This window comes from Ochotona curzoniae, unplaced genomic scaffold, assembly GCF_017591425.1.
Source record: "Ochotona curzoniae isolate NIBS_2020 unplaced genomic scaffold, NIBS_Ocur_1.0 scaffold_3890, whole genome shotgun sequence".
NCBI classification, from domain to species: domain Eukaryota; kingdom Metazoa; phylum Chordata; class Mammalia; order Lagomorpha; family Ochotonidae; genus Ochotona; species Ochotona curzoniae.
In genome coordinates, this window is record NW_024467115.1 from 30828161 (window position 1) to 30845725 (window position 17565).

Genomic DNA, 17565 nt, shown 5'->3' on the forward strand with positions numbered 1-17565 from the left:
GGTCATAGAGACTTGAAACCATAAGTGACATTTTGCCAGTTTATGTTCTTTCACAGCTTATAAACATGCTTTTTGTGCACTACCTACTCTTCAGTGTAGAGCTCTTGTTTTATGGGAAAAGGCTCAAAAGCCACATTGTGTTTGGTAGATTAAATCTACCCTTCTACCAATGCATACTATTATTGATGTGATTCTGTTTTGTTGCTGCACTGCTTTGTTTAATGAAATTTACACTTGTAAACCTCTTTTGCACCTTAAGTAAAGAATTTGGCGGGATGCTCGAGCACCTGTAACCATTTTCTCAACTTATTTGATGTCAAATAAAAAAATAAACGAAGAGTGTGTGTGTGTATGTGTGTGTGTGCTTGCAAGCCTAGCTCATTGCTTTTGGTTCACTACTGACTACCTGAAGTGAGAATTATTAAAGGATCTGCTAATTACAGTGAGTGTGTATCTAAGCCACCCCCCACCTCCTCCACTCCCCCTCCTGACACCTAGGCATGTGTGAATCCTGACATCTGGCAGACTTGGCCTCAATGTTTGGCTCTAGCACCTGCACATCTCATGATCATTGACAGTTACTCAGAGCTTCAGCCTCCCCACAAACACAAGGGTGATAATGACAACAAATCCACAGGAAAATCGTGAGGATTTGAGAAGATGCTCAACAAAATAGCTGCCTTCTAATGCCTTGTCCCTTTCACTTCCCTGTTAGGGAGAAGATAGAAGAAAGTTCATAGTGAATCCATTAGAGAATGGATGAGTCAAGCTTAGGACACACAATCAGCTCAAAGTCCTTCCCAGGACAGGGTTCCATTTCAGTGCTCCCTTCACTTGTCAAAATCACCTGTGTCTCTTTTTACTCACATCTACTGTGTGTTACCTCTGTTGAGTTAAGGGATGAATTGATGTTTTGGTAGTGGAGGAAGAATGGAGGTGTTGAGAAACACTGTAATACATACAGCTCTTCAGCTTATTGATCTGCTGAAATCCTCATTCTACTAATCATTGTATAATCTTGGATAAGGGGATTTTTCTACATCTTCAGTGTCCTTACTTGTAAAATTCATTCATTTATTTTTTTATAGCAATACAAAATACTCGAAGCCGGGTGACTTACCAAGAAAAGAGGTTGGCTTAGCTGAAGCTTTGAAGGCTCAAGAACAGCAAGGCATAGGAAAACATCACAGAGTAGACGTCATTCTGGCAGGAGTGAATGTGATAGAATTCACCTAGTGAGCCACTTCTGTTCTAACAGAACTGGAGTCCTATGAGAACTGTGTAATTCATTCCAAGGATAGTGCCCGGAGAGTCATCTCGTACTAGGTCCTAGCTGCTGAAGATCTACCGCCTCCCCATACCTCCACACCGACAGGAACCCTTGGGTTATACAACCAGATCTTACTCAAACCAGGGCATGAAGGAAGATGCTGGTGCCACTTACCTGGGGCATGACTGGGGGGATGTGGGTTCATCCGTGGAGAGCATTGAATGCCAACAACTGACTCTACTCCGTTCCATTGTCCTCTGCAGCTGTCCATTTCTCATTTCTTCATTAAGACAAGTTTCGGGGTGTCACATCCACTGGAGTTCAATAAACATTCTTGTTGCATCATTCCCTTTTCAGATCCTTCAATCCGTCCTTGGTTTTCTCATTTATAAAATGTAAATAAGAACAGCACCCACCCCATAGCAGTCCTGTCGACCCCAAAATATAGCTATCTGCCAAGACAGGATATAGGCCCTGCCAAAGCAAGCCTTGGTGTCTCAATTCTTGTGACTATTGCCCTTTCTGGGTATGGACATTGAAAGGTTTGTGTTTACATTTGTCATCATTGTGTACATGTCTTCAGTTTTGTTATCAGTCCTCTGTCCTTCCTTACTGCTGATCTTTATTGTTCTTTGTGATTTCCTGATATGGCAAGAAACAGGTTTATGCCAGATTTAAGTTCCCTCCACGGCAGCCTACAATTGTAATGTTTGTGAATACCACGCAAAGCATAATGTCCTGGTCAGCAGTCATAGGGGATAATCTTCCTCATGGATCAGTCTGTGGATGAAGTGGGAGACTGGGTTGAAGTTTAAGGACGAGGAGTTTTCCCTGTGACATTGACTATGCCCGAGAACGGCCACAGAGGCTCCGAGCGGGTGGAATGCTAATGGTTGGCACATTGGAGGGTACTTCCAAAAGTTCATGGAAACAGTAAATCAATCTATTCTGGTATGAAACATGTTTATTTCATACGCAGCTCTTACATGGTAGTCATTTCCATGAACTTTTTAAAGACCCCTCATATGCACAGAATTCTAGGCAATCTTTGAAGCCGCCTTATAAAGGCAGTTATATTATTATCCTTGTATTATGCAATGAAGGCACAACACTTCCCAATGTCAGATAGCTAGCTACGACTGATCAAAGGACCAGTCTTCCTAGCTGCAATGTGAGTGTCCAGAGCCACTACTTTGAACTTGATAGGAATTAGTGGAAGTACACTCAAGGGTCAGAGAAAAATGTACCTTTTCACATTTCCAGAAGTTTTCCCATTGCATGAGTAGAAAGAAAAATTGGTGTGAACTATAGAGACAACACATGGTTCTTCAAAGTCAGACAACACTTTGGGCTGGTTCCTTCATAGTCTGACCTTGAGTTTTAGAGAAATGTGTCCCACTATCAAGGTGAGTAGTACCTGACAAAGAGAAATGAGAGTCCGTCTTCCTTCATTGTTACTGGAATCGAAGAGGTGCCGGTGTGCTAGGTTTTCTTAAAAATCACTTGAAAGGCATAAGTAGAGAGAGAGAGGTATGGGGATACATACACATGTGCGCACACATACACAGTTATTTCCGTAGGCTGGTTCTCTCCCCAAATGGCTACAATGGCGAGATTTATGCCAGATTGAAGCTGGGCGCCTGAAATGCCATCTGGGTTTCTCATATGGCAGCTGGGGCCCAAGCATCTGGGTCATCTTTCTTTACTTTTCCAGGACTGTCAGCAGGGAGCTGGTACTAGAACCAGTGCCCATTTGGGATGCCAGCATCACAGACGACAGCTTAATCTACTGTAACACCAGATTGGTGCTGGTACGCTCAGTGTCCTGCCTTTGCTACTGGCAGAGGTGATGGGTGCGGTGACCATGGCCTCAGGAGGACTGTTCTTGGGGTGTGTCTGCAGACGTTGGAGTCTGAGGCACAGGTGTGCACATTAGCAGCAAGGCAAGGTTTAGAGTAAAATCATCTAGGCCAGGTGTGATGTCCCCTTCTACCCTGCCAGCACCACTTTCCACAAGATCACCTTATGTTTCATTGCCCAAAACAGAGACCATGAACCATCACTTAGTACTTAGTACCAAGTACTAGGTTTCATGCAAACTAGATGAAACTAAACAACAAAAAGTTCTATAGCAAATACACCAAAAACATTTGAGGGGAACTATGTTAAAATACTTTGGAATATACTATTGTATTTTGAGTGGCAGGCCCCGCTGGGAACTGGGAATGCACTTCTAAGTGCTCCACTTTAGATCCTCAGTGGACAGCAGTCTGGGAATCTGTTGGATGTGTGCTGCTAGGCCTCTCTGCAATACAGCGGGCTGTCACCAGCTACTGTGTGCTGAGAAATATATGCTTGTGGGAAATGTCAATGAAAGGGCTGTGAGTTGGTAAACATTTTAATGATCTGATTGAATTCTCTACATCACCCGCAGACTGCAGTTTATGCTGGCAAGTTTCCTCAGTATTTCCACATTTGAACCAGAAAGAACATGTTTCAATACCCCAGGCCCCAGACCAGAGAAGGGAGGGGAGAAGGGACAAGAAGGAGGAACACAGCCAGTACTAAGGTCCTGTCTCAGCCTCTGGGCACTGCTGCATACTTCCCCTCTGCCAAGCACCAGCTGCAGTTCTGAGGCACATACACAGCCAAGGAAGCATCTGCCTCGACTGATCAACCAAGTCAAAGTGGAAGTTTCTGGACACTTCACTAAGATGGGATTAAAAACTAGAATAAGTGACCCATTTGGTTTGTATTTATTATTAAACCATTCCCATGGCCTTTAATCCTTAATCCAATCTAGTCTCAGCTTTTGTTACTATGAAATTTCTGAGACTATTAACTTCATAAAGAGAAAGGGTTTATTTAGCTCACAATATGAGAGGTTCCGGTTTAAGCTAGGATGGCCCCTGGGCCTTTGTTGAGGGTGGTAGATAGCAATGGAAACACATGCTTCGAGGATGGAGTGTGTGACATGCCAGGAAGCAGAGAGGGAAAGTCAGTGGGCACCAACTCAGACTTTTTATACAACTGTCTTTAAAGAAATCAGGAGGACACAGAGGAACCTCTTTCTGAAGCCAATGAATGACTTCAAAACTTCTTAGGAGGCTGGACTTCCTGTAGATTCCATCATCCCCCCAAAGACGCCAGCCTGGTGACAAAGCTTATAAGGGACAACACTTCTAACACATGGGATATTGAGAGGCATTCAACATCTAAGCCAGTACCCCAAACATAGCCTAATCTAAACTCCACCAGGGTGCTCAAACATTCTAGATTTTACAACATTATGGATTTGGGACTTTTAAATTAGAAAAACTCAACATGCATAAGGAAAACCATTAAATAGGCTCATGAAAAACAAGAGATTTGGACAGAGAAGTTAATTATAATTGCTTGGCAATGTTAATACCAACTGGCATTTGTCCAGGATCAAAAGATGCTGAGTCCAGGAAGGAGAAAGGCATAAACCTAGAACTGCAGAATTCAAGGTGGCTCTAGGCATATCCTCACAGAAAAAGTAAGAAATATTTGGCTTAGGTTTTATAGAAAATGAGAGGGCCATGTCAGAGAGCTTAAAGCCTTATGGAAAATGTTCAACTACTTTTCTGTAGTTACACAGAGGCAGAAAAATAAGCTCTGGGGCCAGTGCTGATATCAGGTCAAGCTATCACTGGCAGTGCTGGCATCCTGTATCAGACTAATGATTCCAATCTGCTTCTGAATCAATTCCCTGCTAGCATACCTGATAAAGCACAGTGAGCAACCTGAGTCTTGAGTCCTTGTACCTACTGTGAGAGACTTGGATGAAGTTCTTGGTTCCTGGGTTTAGCCTAGCCCAGCCCAGCATTGGTAGCCATTCGGAAGTGAACCAGCAAATGGAAAATATCTGCTTCTTCTTCTCCTCTTCCTCCTTCTGCTCCTGTCATTTCGTCATTCAAACAAACATGTAAACAAACAAATATTTTAAGGAGGTTTTCCTGGACCCCACTTTCAGTGAAATTTCTACTCACCAGCTTCCAACTCCTCTGTGACATTAGAGACTCAAGATCTCGGCAGTTAACTGTCAGTGCTTAGAGACCACTGGAAGATGGCCAAAAGAAGGAATCTGCTATTACATACCCAGGAAAATGGTGCTAGGGTCTCCTTCAGTGAATCTAGAAGGATCCCCATATCCTAAACAGACAAGGTTGACTACCTACTAAATGATCAGTAGCCTGGTCCAAATTTCTCACTCTCCAGTGAGCTCTGGGAAACCACAAGTATGCACTTTCTTCTTAATATGTACTTACCGCCTTATTGCAAAATACTGGAGTATGTGTGAGAGAGCACTTCAAAAATGCCATATAAAATGATGCTGAAAAATTTACCAGTTTTGGTGGAAAACATTGGGAATAAATGCATATGAGGAATCTTCAAAGATCTCACAGAAAACACATCTTATGAAAAACTTGGCACGAGTTTTAAAAAAAATTTCACCAAATTAAGCTTACCTTTTGTCCCCATTTTCTACAAACAATATGGGGTACTCTCATATGTTTCTTCTTCTTGATGAGATCATTTAAACTAACTTTAGCAATCTTGACATACACAAAGCTAAACTAATGCAGCATTAATTACATTTGAGATGCTACACTATAGCTCTGAAGAAAACAAATCAAGAACAAAACAAAAAGTCAAAAGTCTTCCTCCCACCTCATTGAAGTTTCATTTGCTTTGGTTACCAACTCCCCATTTCCACCAATTCCTGGAAGGTTGATCACCATTCTTCCCTCGCTTCTCTGAGTTCAGTTTTCTTGAATTGCATAACAGAACACACAGTACTCATTTACACTTTGCTTGCCAACAGGATGTACCAAAGCTCAAGAAAACATTTCTGTAGAGGGGCCAGAATCCTCACATTCCTGACTTCATCCCCAGAAGCTGAGGGAACAGCCAAGGCTACCGACCTGGCATGCACCCCAAGTAGAAATAAATACTGCAACCGGTAGCAGTCAAAGGTTTTCCAGAACTCTCTGTGACCATTATTCATAATGTCTGAAGGCAAACACTAATGTCCTGTCTTCATGGCCCTCCAACAGAATGCAAGGGGCAGATGGAGAGGAGAAAGAGGGGAAGGAGGAGGGCGGGAAACAGAAAGGACAGGAAGGGGAGAGAGGAGGAGGAAACAATGGAAAGAGGAAGGCAAAGGTGAGGAAATAATTCATTATGGATTCTGCAGAAGGGTTTCCGGTTAAAACACTGCAGATCAGTCCCATGGAGGTGAAGCTATGGGAGAGCGGACAAAATGCTGAGCTGACCTTAAGGACTGCATTTTGAGAAGTTTCCTCAGTAAAAGGAATAGATGTGGCAGCTCCAACATAAAGGATATTTATCTCAGGCAACTCAATTTTATGGGTCAGAAAACTATTCCTTAAAACATCAAGAGTATTGAAAGCATTGCTTGTCTCTCTTTGTTTTGCAATAAAAATACAAAACCATTCTTAGTCCAAGAGCCTATAGAACGAGTACAGACTATGGTTTTATACTTTGCCAAATTTTGCCAAGCATCATCAGCCACAAGTCCCTGCTTCACAAAGATACTAAAAATCTCAGGAGATGAAGTTTTGAGGGAGGCACTTGGAAAGGGCATCAGTGGGGAGGAGCTCAGGGAAGCACTTACAGGGAACAATGTCCCTCTATTCCTTTGGTTGATTCTTGAGCTACTAGCAGATCTGAGAGATTCTAAGATGAAAATCAGCATATTATACTATACCTACAATTAACTACATTGCATCATATCAGAGGACTTCAAAAAGTTTGCAGGGACTGAGCAGTTGGCTTAGCAATGAAGATTCTTCAACCTCAGACCATATACTAGGGTACAGAGAGTTAAGACACTGCATGGGATGCCAATGCTGTATTTCAACATGCCTGGGACTGAGTCCCATCTTCATGTGCACTTAACCTTCTGCAGATGCATGACCTAGGAGGCAGCAAAGGAAAGCTCACATCCTGAGATTCTGTTGCTCACAAGAGAAACCAAGATGGAGTTCTGAGCTCCTGGCTTTGACCTCATCCAGCCCTGGGTGTTTTAGCCATTTGGATAGTAAACTAGCCCCTTCTCCCTCTTTCTGTTATTCTGCTGTTCAAATAAATAAATAAATGGAAAAAGGGATCACCCATATTCCATATCCAGAGTACCTGAATTCAATTCCCATCCTGGATTCAGATTTCAACTTCCTGATAACACAGACCCTAGAAGACAGTGGTGCTAGCTCAAGAAATCAGGTTCCTTCAATCACATGGGAGACTTAGACTGAGTTCCTGGAAACCAACTTCAGCCTCAACCTAGTCCTAGCTATTGCTGAGATATGGAGAGGGAATCAACAGATGAAAGAGATTTCCTGTGTTTATGCCTATCTTTAAAATAAATCAAAATGTCCAAAAAGAGGTATAAACATGGTAGTAAATGAATAAGAAGCATGGTTGGTGATTCCACCCCAATTTGAATGCCTATTCACAAACCAAGTCAGCTTCCAAAGGTCAGATGAGAGACTAAACTGCCTGGTGTTCCTACAATAGTAAGAAAATACCAGTCAAGGAAAGCAGAAAGTCAAGGAACAGTTGACAAGAATCCCCCTGCTTCGATGGGGGAGCTTTAACTTGAAATCCATTACCAGGATTGCCACAATAAAACCAGTGCTCAACAGAGCCCCACAACAGGTACCCGTTGACCAATATCTACAGGGTGAGAGTTTGGGTCCTTCTCAAACAGGTAGCCTGGATTTGCATTTAACATCCCTCCTCTAACCCCTGACTTGAAGCAGAGCAGCATTCTAGCCTCTGGGCAATGGGCTAGGAAAGAACAGTTAGGATCTTTACTTGAAACTCAGAACCAGGCTATAGCCAGAAGATGCAGCACCTGATAGAGTCCAAATCTCTCAACACCCAGACCAGGGTTCACCAATGAATCCACTAAGAGTTGCCCTTACATCCTAGTTCTTGCCCTGCTGGGACAAATTTGATTTAGGTTAATCACTACTAACCTCACAGGTACCTGATTGCACCCTCAAAATTTCAAAGGGTCTGGTGACTGAAACCTAGTTGTCACATAGCTCATTGTCAATGTGGGCAGTTAAACGGGCTGATTTTATCACCCTTACTGAAAATTTTGGTAGGCAGCAAGGAACCATAAGACCCTGTATTAGTTCTCATTGCTGGGCTGGTAAAATCTGCAGTGGGCAGGTACTAATAGTTCCTGAGCCTAGGGTTGTGGACAAAGATTCTAGGCTCACTCCAGTATCAGGAAAACATTGAACCCTCACAGGACAAACTTATTTCAGGGAAAATCATCAGCAGCCTCGCATGAGACAAGCATGCAACTCCAAGGTGACCAGGGAATGGAAACTGTGTCCCAGCTTTAAAATATTCTTAGGCTACTGAAGTACTGCCTAGATCAACACCTCTCTTATCTTGGACTATAAGAACCCACAGGCCAACCTGGTAAAATGCAACATTTGTCAGATCTTAATGATGCCTGCTCCTATTCCAGTGCCAGTAGGCAGAGTTTTTGGACTTCACTGGTGCCCAGTGATGTCTCATGGGTTGCAATGAAGAGTCTGTGGAAAATTTGACAGGGCATTAAAAAGGCAATTACTCAAGAAATTGGGGTTAAAAGGGACCAGAGAATGCCAAAGGAGTAGAAAACATATCTGAAGAGGTTCACAGAAATGACCAAACCTAGAGAAAGACACACCTGTCCAGGTACAGGAAGATCAGAGGCTACCAGAAGGCCAACTCAATCAAGTCCATGCCAAGATGTTGGATGATGAAGCTTTCCAATATGAAGAGCAAAGGGGGGCATTCTTAAAACTATAAGAAAGAGGAAGCCCTAACACATACAGTTTGCCTGCCCTCTCAATAGAAACCTAACAGGTCAGGTAGGACATCCACAGAACCAAAGGAAACATTTGCCCAGAATATGTTGTCTGGCAAAGCTGTCCTTTGACAGGAGGGAGGAGAAAAATACACACCCAGATAATACAAGGACCGACATGATTTGTCATCACCAGACCTGTCTCAGAAACAGTTCTAAACGGAGTTCTTCAAACTGAAACCAAAATAGGAGAAAGAGCAAGAGGAAATTTTAAAAGGTAGATAATTCACTAAATTGAATAGCTATACACACAAAAACAGAATCCTCCAATGCAGTAGACATGGTGCATAAAGACCTATTTACTGTGAAGAATATAAAACAAAATGGCTAAAATACTAATAATTACATTAATACAAGAGATAAATGGTATAAAGATATAAAATTGAAAATTTTAAAAATGCAAATATGGGAAGAACAGGATATCATCAGAACTCTTTAGTAATATTTCTCATGGATTTTAAAAATCTTTTTTTCCTATCTTTATGATCAATGCCAAGTTCATATCATTTCATAATATCCTCTTAAAACCAAAATGTGTGGGCCTGGCTTCATGGCCTAGTGGATGAATCCTCACCTTGCACCCATTAGGATCTTGGATGGGCACCAGTTTGTATCCCAGCTGTACCCCTTCCGATCCAGCTCCCTGTTTGTGCCTTGGGAAGGTAGTACAGGATGGCGCAAAGACTTGGGGCACACATCTGTGTGGAAGACCTGGAAGAAGCTCTTGGCTGCTGATTCTGCCTTGGCTCAGCTCCGGATGCTGTGGCCACTTGGGGAGTGAGCCATAAGATCGAGTATCTTTCTATTTTTCTCTGTAAATATCACTTTTTGCTAATAAGTAATCTTTTAAAAAATGTTCTTTTGTGGTAACAACACAGCAAAAAAAAAATCTTTAACTTACTAGCCAGAAAAAAAGCAAATAATCAAAACACACTACCAGGGAAAATGACTTAACAACAGAATAAGGTTGTAGGGAGAGGAAAAAGAAATAAAATCTGAAAATAAGTATCCAAATGGCAGTATTAAGGCATTATCTCTCATGATTGCCCTTAAGTAATAATTGACTAAAATGTAGTACTAAAAAATTATAGAGTAATAGAATGGACACACATACAAAAAGGAAAGAGAGACAAGGAAGGTCATTATATTTTGATACAGATTTTAATCCAAGAGGATAAAAATGTTCACATCCGATACCAGAGCACACAAATAGAGCAAATGTTAATAGATCTAAATGGAAATATTGGGCTCAATATAATAATAGAGTTTTACAACTTTCTTTCACAATTCAATGGGTTAGATAGAAAATCAACAAAGAAATAGTGAAGTGAGGGTGTGGCATGGTTGTGTAATAGGTTAATCTCCCACCTGCAAGGACTGGCATCCCATGAAGGCACCGGTTCATGTCCCAGCTGCTCCACTTCAGATCCAACTTCATGCTTGTGGCCTGGGATGGAAGCAAGGGGAGGATGACTCAAGACCTTTAGTCCCTTTACTTGTGTAGGACAACCAGAAGAAACTCCTGGCTCTTGGCTTTAGATGGACTCAGCTCTGGCTGTTGTGGCCATTTTGGTACTAAACCAGATTCTCTCCATAAATATATGTTTCAAGTAAGAATCAATAAACCTTTTAGAAAATCAAGGGTAGAGTGCATTTGCACCCTAGATCAATGACCTAACAGGAGTCTACAGAACCTTAAATCCAACCATTGCAGAATGTATGCTCTTGTCAACAGCACACATTCCTCAGGATAGATCTTATAATGTGTCACAAAGCAAGTGTCAACATATCATCAAAAAACAGAAATTACATCATATGTCTGTTTTTGATCATAGCACTACAAAACTAGAAATCAATAACAAGAAAAACTTAGGACACTACATAAGTAAATAGAAATCAAACTTAATCCTGATAACAGAAACATTAAATAAACTTATCAGAAATTCACTTGGGAAGTGTGTGCATATGAATGTGTGTCCTCCCCGTGTATAATGCTTCCACCAGCTTCTATCACCACTCCTGCTGCTGTGTATGTGCTTATTTGGTATAGATCTAAAACCTCTTTTCTGAAGTGGCAGCTGAGGAGACTCAAGTGTTCAGCACAGCTGATGGAAAAGCTCAAGGAAGAACTCAGTGCTGAGGACAACAATCATGAATTCGGAGGTGGTGGTGCTGCTGTTTAAGAAGCATGCACCGTTTGTTAACTAATACAGCTTTTCCTCCTAATTTGACAGGCACCCAATCAATGAGACAGATGTTGCTACCCAGTCGTAAATGGAGGGTGAGGATATAAGAGGTGTGTTCCAGAAGCAGAAAGGAGGTTTCTATTTAAAAAACAACCTACTACTAGTTCAGGCCTCTCTCCTCACAACACACATGAATGCAATTGCTACAACATTTTTCTTTCTTTCATGCCTGTCCACATTCTTTGCTGCAAAGTACCTACTGTACATTCACAATCAGGTTGCATTTTTAAAAATAAATGGCCAATGGAATATTTTCATTGGCCTCAAGTAGAGAAGGAATTGGGAAAAATATGTGTTCTATGAAAATATGCCCTTTCCCCACTGGTGGCATAACTCATTCACTTTGTTGCATTCCAATAAGTTATTTTGTTCTTGCTGTTTCAATGAAATAACAAAATAACACTCCTTGAATGCCATTTTTTTGAGAATCTTCAAGTCTGCCATAGGGTATAATAAATCCAAGGACAACTGTGCGACTTTCTGTGCATAGCTGTATTAAATGCAGGGCATTCTGTGTTTACATTGGGGTGAATCGCTCTTACAAAATAAATTCAAGATTGTTTTTTCTTCCAGAAAAACATTTTATTAGAACAAATGTTTCTAAGGGCTGAAAACGATAACATGACATTCTAAATCCCATGGGGTACACGAGAAACAGTACTAAGAGGAAAGTTTATAACAACCCCTAGCTCAACGATCACTGACAACTGATTGTTGTAACTTAACAGATTAGGAAGCCAGAATAGATCATGGCACTTGATATTTATGGAAATACCCACACATACATGGCTTCCCTAGACCATGCCATGTAAATGCGAGTGCACCTTCTTTGCCCATGTTACGGTTATTGGCATGAATCCCTCTCTCTGTGATATTAGTAACTGATTTCAAGAAAAATAGTATATGCATAAATATATAATGTCTAAGTTTGAGGTGTGAGTAAATGCTAAGAAATATAAAAGTTCAGAAAGAACAATAGGGCCTAAAATAAGTAATAAAGCCAATGTGGAAATAAGTGAATTTTTTAAAAAGCCATAAAAATCAGTGAAACAAAACTATAGCTCTTAGAAAACATAAATTTGATAAAGCATTAGCCAGACAAAGCAAAAAAGAGGAAAGATGCAAATAAACAAAATCAGAATCAAAAATGTTTACCACTGACCCCAGAGAAGTATAAAGAATTACTGGAGATTACCATGAAAAATTATTTGTCCAACATGAGAAATGGGAAAAAGTGGACAAATTGTTGAATATACTTTCATTACCTAGATCGAATTATGGAAACGCAGGATACCTAGACCAGCCAACAATGAACAGCAAGGAAGAATCACTAATAACAATCTCTGTAACAGAAGAGCTTGAGACGACATGGCCTCATTGCTGAATCCTATCAAATAAATAATTAACACCTATTCACCTCAATTATTCTAAAGAAAAATTATTCCAAGCTTAATTTTTATGGCCACTGTTAACATGACACCCAAACTAGACAAAAACGTAAAAAATAGGAAGCTGTAGGTCAGTGCCCTTCATAAACATAAATACAAAAATCCTCAACAAAATACCTATAAATCGGGTTCAATACTATATTTTTTGAAAAAAATAAAGATTGTTCAACATGAAGAAGAGGGATCTGTTCCAAGGATGCAAGGAAAATTCAACTTGTGTAGATCAGTAAGCACGACACATTGCATAGTATTCTATCACAGAACGAGGGATAAAAACCTATGATTATATTCATAAACACAGAAAATATGTTTAAATCCAACATCCCATCATGATAAAAACTTGGAAAATTAAGTATGGAAGAAACACACATATGCACAGCTATATGTAACTTGCTAACAGCTAACGTCCTGCTGAATGGGGAAAAGCTAAAAGCTTTCTCTCTAAAATCTGAAGCAACACAACAAAGCCCAATAGGCAGGAAAAAGAAATAGATGTCATCCAAAGTGGATAAGAGGAAATCAAATTATCATTGTTTGCAAATATGACTTGTACATGAAAATCTCCAAGGATTTTATGAAAAAGTACTACAGCAAGTTCATCAAAGCTGCAGGGTATAAAGCCATTTTTTAATGCTATTGCATTACATTTTTTAATGCTATTGCACCTGCATGAATGATCACAAAAACCACAGGTAAGAACAAATTTAACCAGATAGGGGAAAGATCTCCACTATGAGACACAGGTGAAGGAAACTGAAGAGGACATAAAAACAGAAGAAAATCACAACATTACTTACAAATACAATGCAATTACCACCAAAAGACCTGTTATATTTTTCCTAGAACTAAAAACAGTACACTATTATAATTTGCATGAAATCACAAACAAACCCAAATACCCAAAGCAATTTTGAACAAAAATAAAGCAGTAGGTATTATAGTCTATGAGTTTAAAATGCATTACAAAGTCACAGTAGTTAAAACAGTATGGTACTGACATAAATAGGTCAATATCACACAAAATAGATGCTAGACATAAACTTACTCATTCTGTCAAAGGTGCTAAGAGCACATGTTCTTAATAAATGATGTTGAGAAAACAGTGTTTGCATGTTGAAGAATTCAACTTCCCTCCTGTATCTAAACATGTACAAATATCAATTCAAAATAGATTAAACACTTACATTTAAGACCTGAGACTTGGAACTGGCTAGAGGATAACAAAGGAGTGTTTAGGGTATCGGCCAGGACTTTGATGGTCGGAGGTCAACAGCACAGCAAACCCAAATAAAACGAGCAACTGAAATTCCGTCAAGCCAAAGAGCTTCTGCAGAGTAAAAGTAGAGCAAAATGACAAAAGGCAAGTGTCTGGCAAGTATGTGGGGAATGGGAACACTTGCACACTGTTGGCAGGAAGGCAAAGTAGGACAGCAGCTGTGGGAAGCAGTGGGAGCTTCCTCAGAAGACGAAAATCCATCTATGCTATTATCTTGCCATCCTGCAACCTGGCACGCCTCCGAAGGGGATGAGTTCACTAAAGAAACAGTAACAGAAATTACCTTCTAGTGCTTATCTTGCCTTAAGTCAATGCCTTACATAGATTTATGCATTAGTTCCGCATGACGATTTCATAAAGTATGGCTACTGTTGCATTTTACAGAGGAGGAAAATGAGCAATGGGTAGGGTCAGTAACTTGCTCAGTTTCCACATCCTGCAATGTGGAAGCAGCTAAGCTGAAGATTGTGCACAGGTATTTTGACTCCAGGATCCATGCAGTGGTACAGAACCCCATGGCAAGTCTTGCTGGACTGGGGCCGAGTCTCACGGAGGTGACCGTGTAGGAGCAGATCTCAAGTCGAAAGTCCAGTGGAGCATAAGTCCAGCACGTGACCTCAGGAAGAAAGAAACACAGAGGCACAAACTACCTGAGGCTGCCCACAGCTGTCAGGGCACAGCTTCCCAGCTCCCAGCATGTCTTTGATCAACAGCCTCTGATGGCCTGACCTCACCTGCAAACAGGGCAACTTCTGAGGCCACTGTTTCATCGGGAAGCTGGAAATGACTGAATAAATGACGGCCATGTGGCCATGTGGCCCCTCAGCGAAGCCTTTCTCATGATTATTGAGTTCCCCAGACCACGTTCTGAACTCCATTGTTCCTGCACCCTAGGCCATACTGTCAAGATGAGCGTTCAGAGCACACTCTTTATGAAGATCCTGCCATTTGTAAAATAAGTAATCTACCAAATTTTGAACATATCAAAAATTGCCTACAAAAAAAGGAAATCAAATAGATCTTCATACAAGAGCACACACCTTTACAAATTATTTGTTATATTTTAGCAGATTTTATCTAAAAACTCATGCTTCCTGGCAAAATTTCAAATTCCTTTCAAATTCCAGTCATAATGTCAAGCTTTGTGTTTCATCTGTGTTATCTTCAAATTTACTCGTCAGCTCCTTTCATCAGTACAAATGCACAGCTTTCATTTTAGGACAGCTGTTGAAACACCTATACCACCAGCATACCATACCTGAGCGTCATTGCAAGCCTGAGCTGCTTTGCTTCCAGGTCAGCTCCCTCCTCATGCCCCTGGCAAGGCATCAGAGTAAGGGCCTGGCTACCTGTCAGCCAGGTTAAAGGCCGGGGCAGAGTTTGTGGCTCCTCACTTCTACCAGGGCCAGACCTGGGGCTATTGTAGCAAATCGGAAAGTGAATCAGCAGGTGGAAGATTTCTTTCTCTGTGTCTTCATCTTTCTCTGTCATTCCGCCTTTCAAATAAATCAACCAATCATAAAAATACAACCATGTGAATATTATTCTAATTTTACATTAACCATAAATTATATAATTTAAGAATATATGACATCGTAATCAGTACACATATGGTTTGCACTACTGTTTGAATCTCTTCCTACTAAATAGTATATGTGTGTTATAATTTCTTTAAGCAGCTCTGTGCTGCTTGACATCCAGTTTGCTGAAAATTAGTGATACCTATAACAGCACGTCTCTCTGTGCTGTTCCTGATCCGTTTGCAGGCAATTGTCAAGACACTTGGAAAAAAACAAAGGAATTCCCTACTTCATACTCAGTTGGAAAAAAAAAAGCTCCAGGTAGAATCTCAGAAGGAACTACAGCAATCATTTATCTGATCTTGGAGTAAAAAATGCCTTTTTAGTATAGATTATCCACAATGTATACAGCAGAAGTTTTTAAATTTGGTAACATGCAAATTTTTCTATGTGACTAAAGAAGATATTGAAGTCGAATATAAGTCATTAATTTTTCTAATAACATTTTTTAAAAATAAGAAAATGCAAGAAAAGGAAGAAAAATTCAGAATACAAAACAGATCTCCCAGAAGAGATAAAGACAGAAAAATTATTACATAAACTATTTATAGAAGGGCAATTTTTAAGTCCATGGGCTACTGTTATCCTTCATTGGGAGATTTTAAAAATGTTTTTATTTTTCATGATACAGTTATATAGGTATAGAAATTGCCCTGTTTTTCTCTCATTTTTCTATCCCTCTTGTCCCCACCTACCATTTTTCTCCCATGTTATTACAGCAGTATCGTCCTTTAGTAAGTTACTAGTTTATCAATTCTGCTATTTAAGCACATCGTAGCTTTGCAGGTCAACAAAGATAAACTAGGTAGGAGGCATAGTTAAACGGGAGCTGTTTTAGAAAACTGGAAGCATCCAGGCTTGTCATTCCCAAAGCTGTGATCAGAAATATCATGAGGGGGAGGGTGTCACGATGCCTTAGTGCCTAATCCTCCTCTTGCACATGCTGGGATCCCATTTGGGCGCGGTTCAAGTCCCAGCTGCTCCACTTCCCATCCAGCTCCCTGCTTGTGGTATGGGGAAGCAGTAGAGGATGGTCTAAGGCCTTGGAACCCTACACCTGTGTGGGGGACCCAGAAGAAGCTCCTGGCTCATGGCTTTTGATCAGCTCACCTCCGGCCATTGTAGCCATTTGGGGAATGAACGAGTGGATGGGAGATCTTTCTCTCTGCATTTCCTTTTCTCTGAGAATCTGCCCTTTTAATAAAAACAAACAAATCTTTAAAAAAAATAGTCTGGAGAGTGACAAACACTGACCACAGAGACCAGGATTGAGCCGATTTGGAAATGGCCTTGGGGTCTAGAATGTTAAAAGTTGTGGGATTCTTACGTGCAGTATTTGAATATTAATATTTTGGGCAGAATTTCCATTAATTTGGATATTGAGGAGTCTTTTTATCCCTATCGTGAGGGAGAGTATCAAACATCACAGTTTTTCAGGAAGTCATCCGACAAAATTTATTATCATGTATTAAAAGGGGAAAAGTACATACCTTTGGATTCAGGGATGCCACCTGGAACACCTCATCTTAGAGAAACAAAATCAGTAATACAAAAATTTTTACATGCATATATATGCAAAAACATTCACTGTAGCATCAGTGTATGGCAAATATCTGGAACAACTGTTGAAAAAAATACGGTTTTGTTTCATTGAGCATAATGTCCTCTGGGTTCATCTATATTACAGCAAATGAGAACACAGTAGTTATAATACATACCTATATGTTTATATTATAGGTTTTGCTGTATTTAAATATTATATAAATACATACATATCATTATAACCAATTATATTGTGTACTTATTTAAAGTAGCTGTAACCAGAGA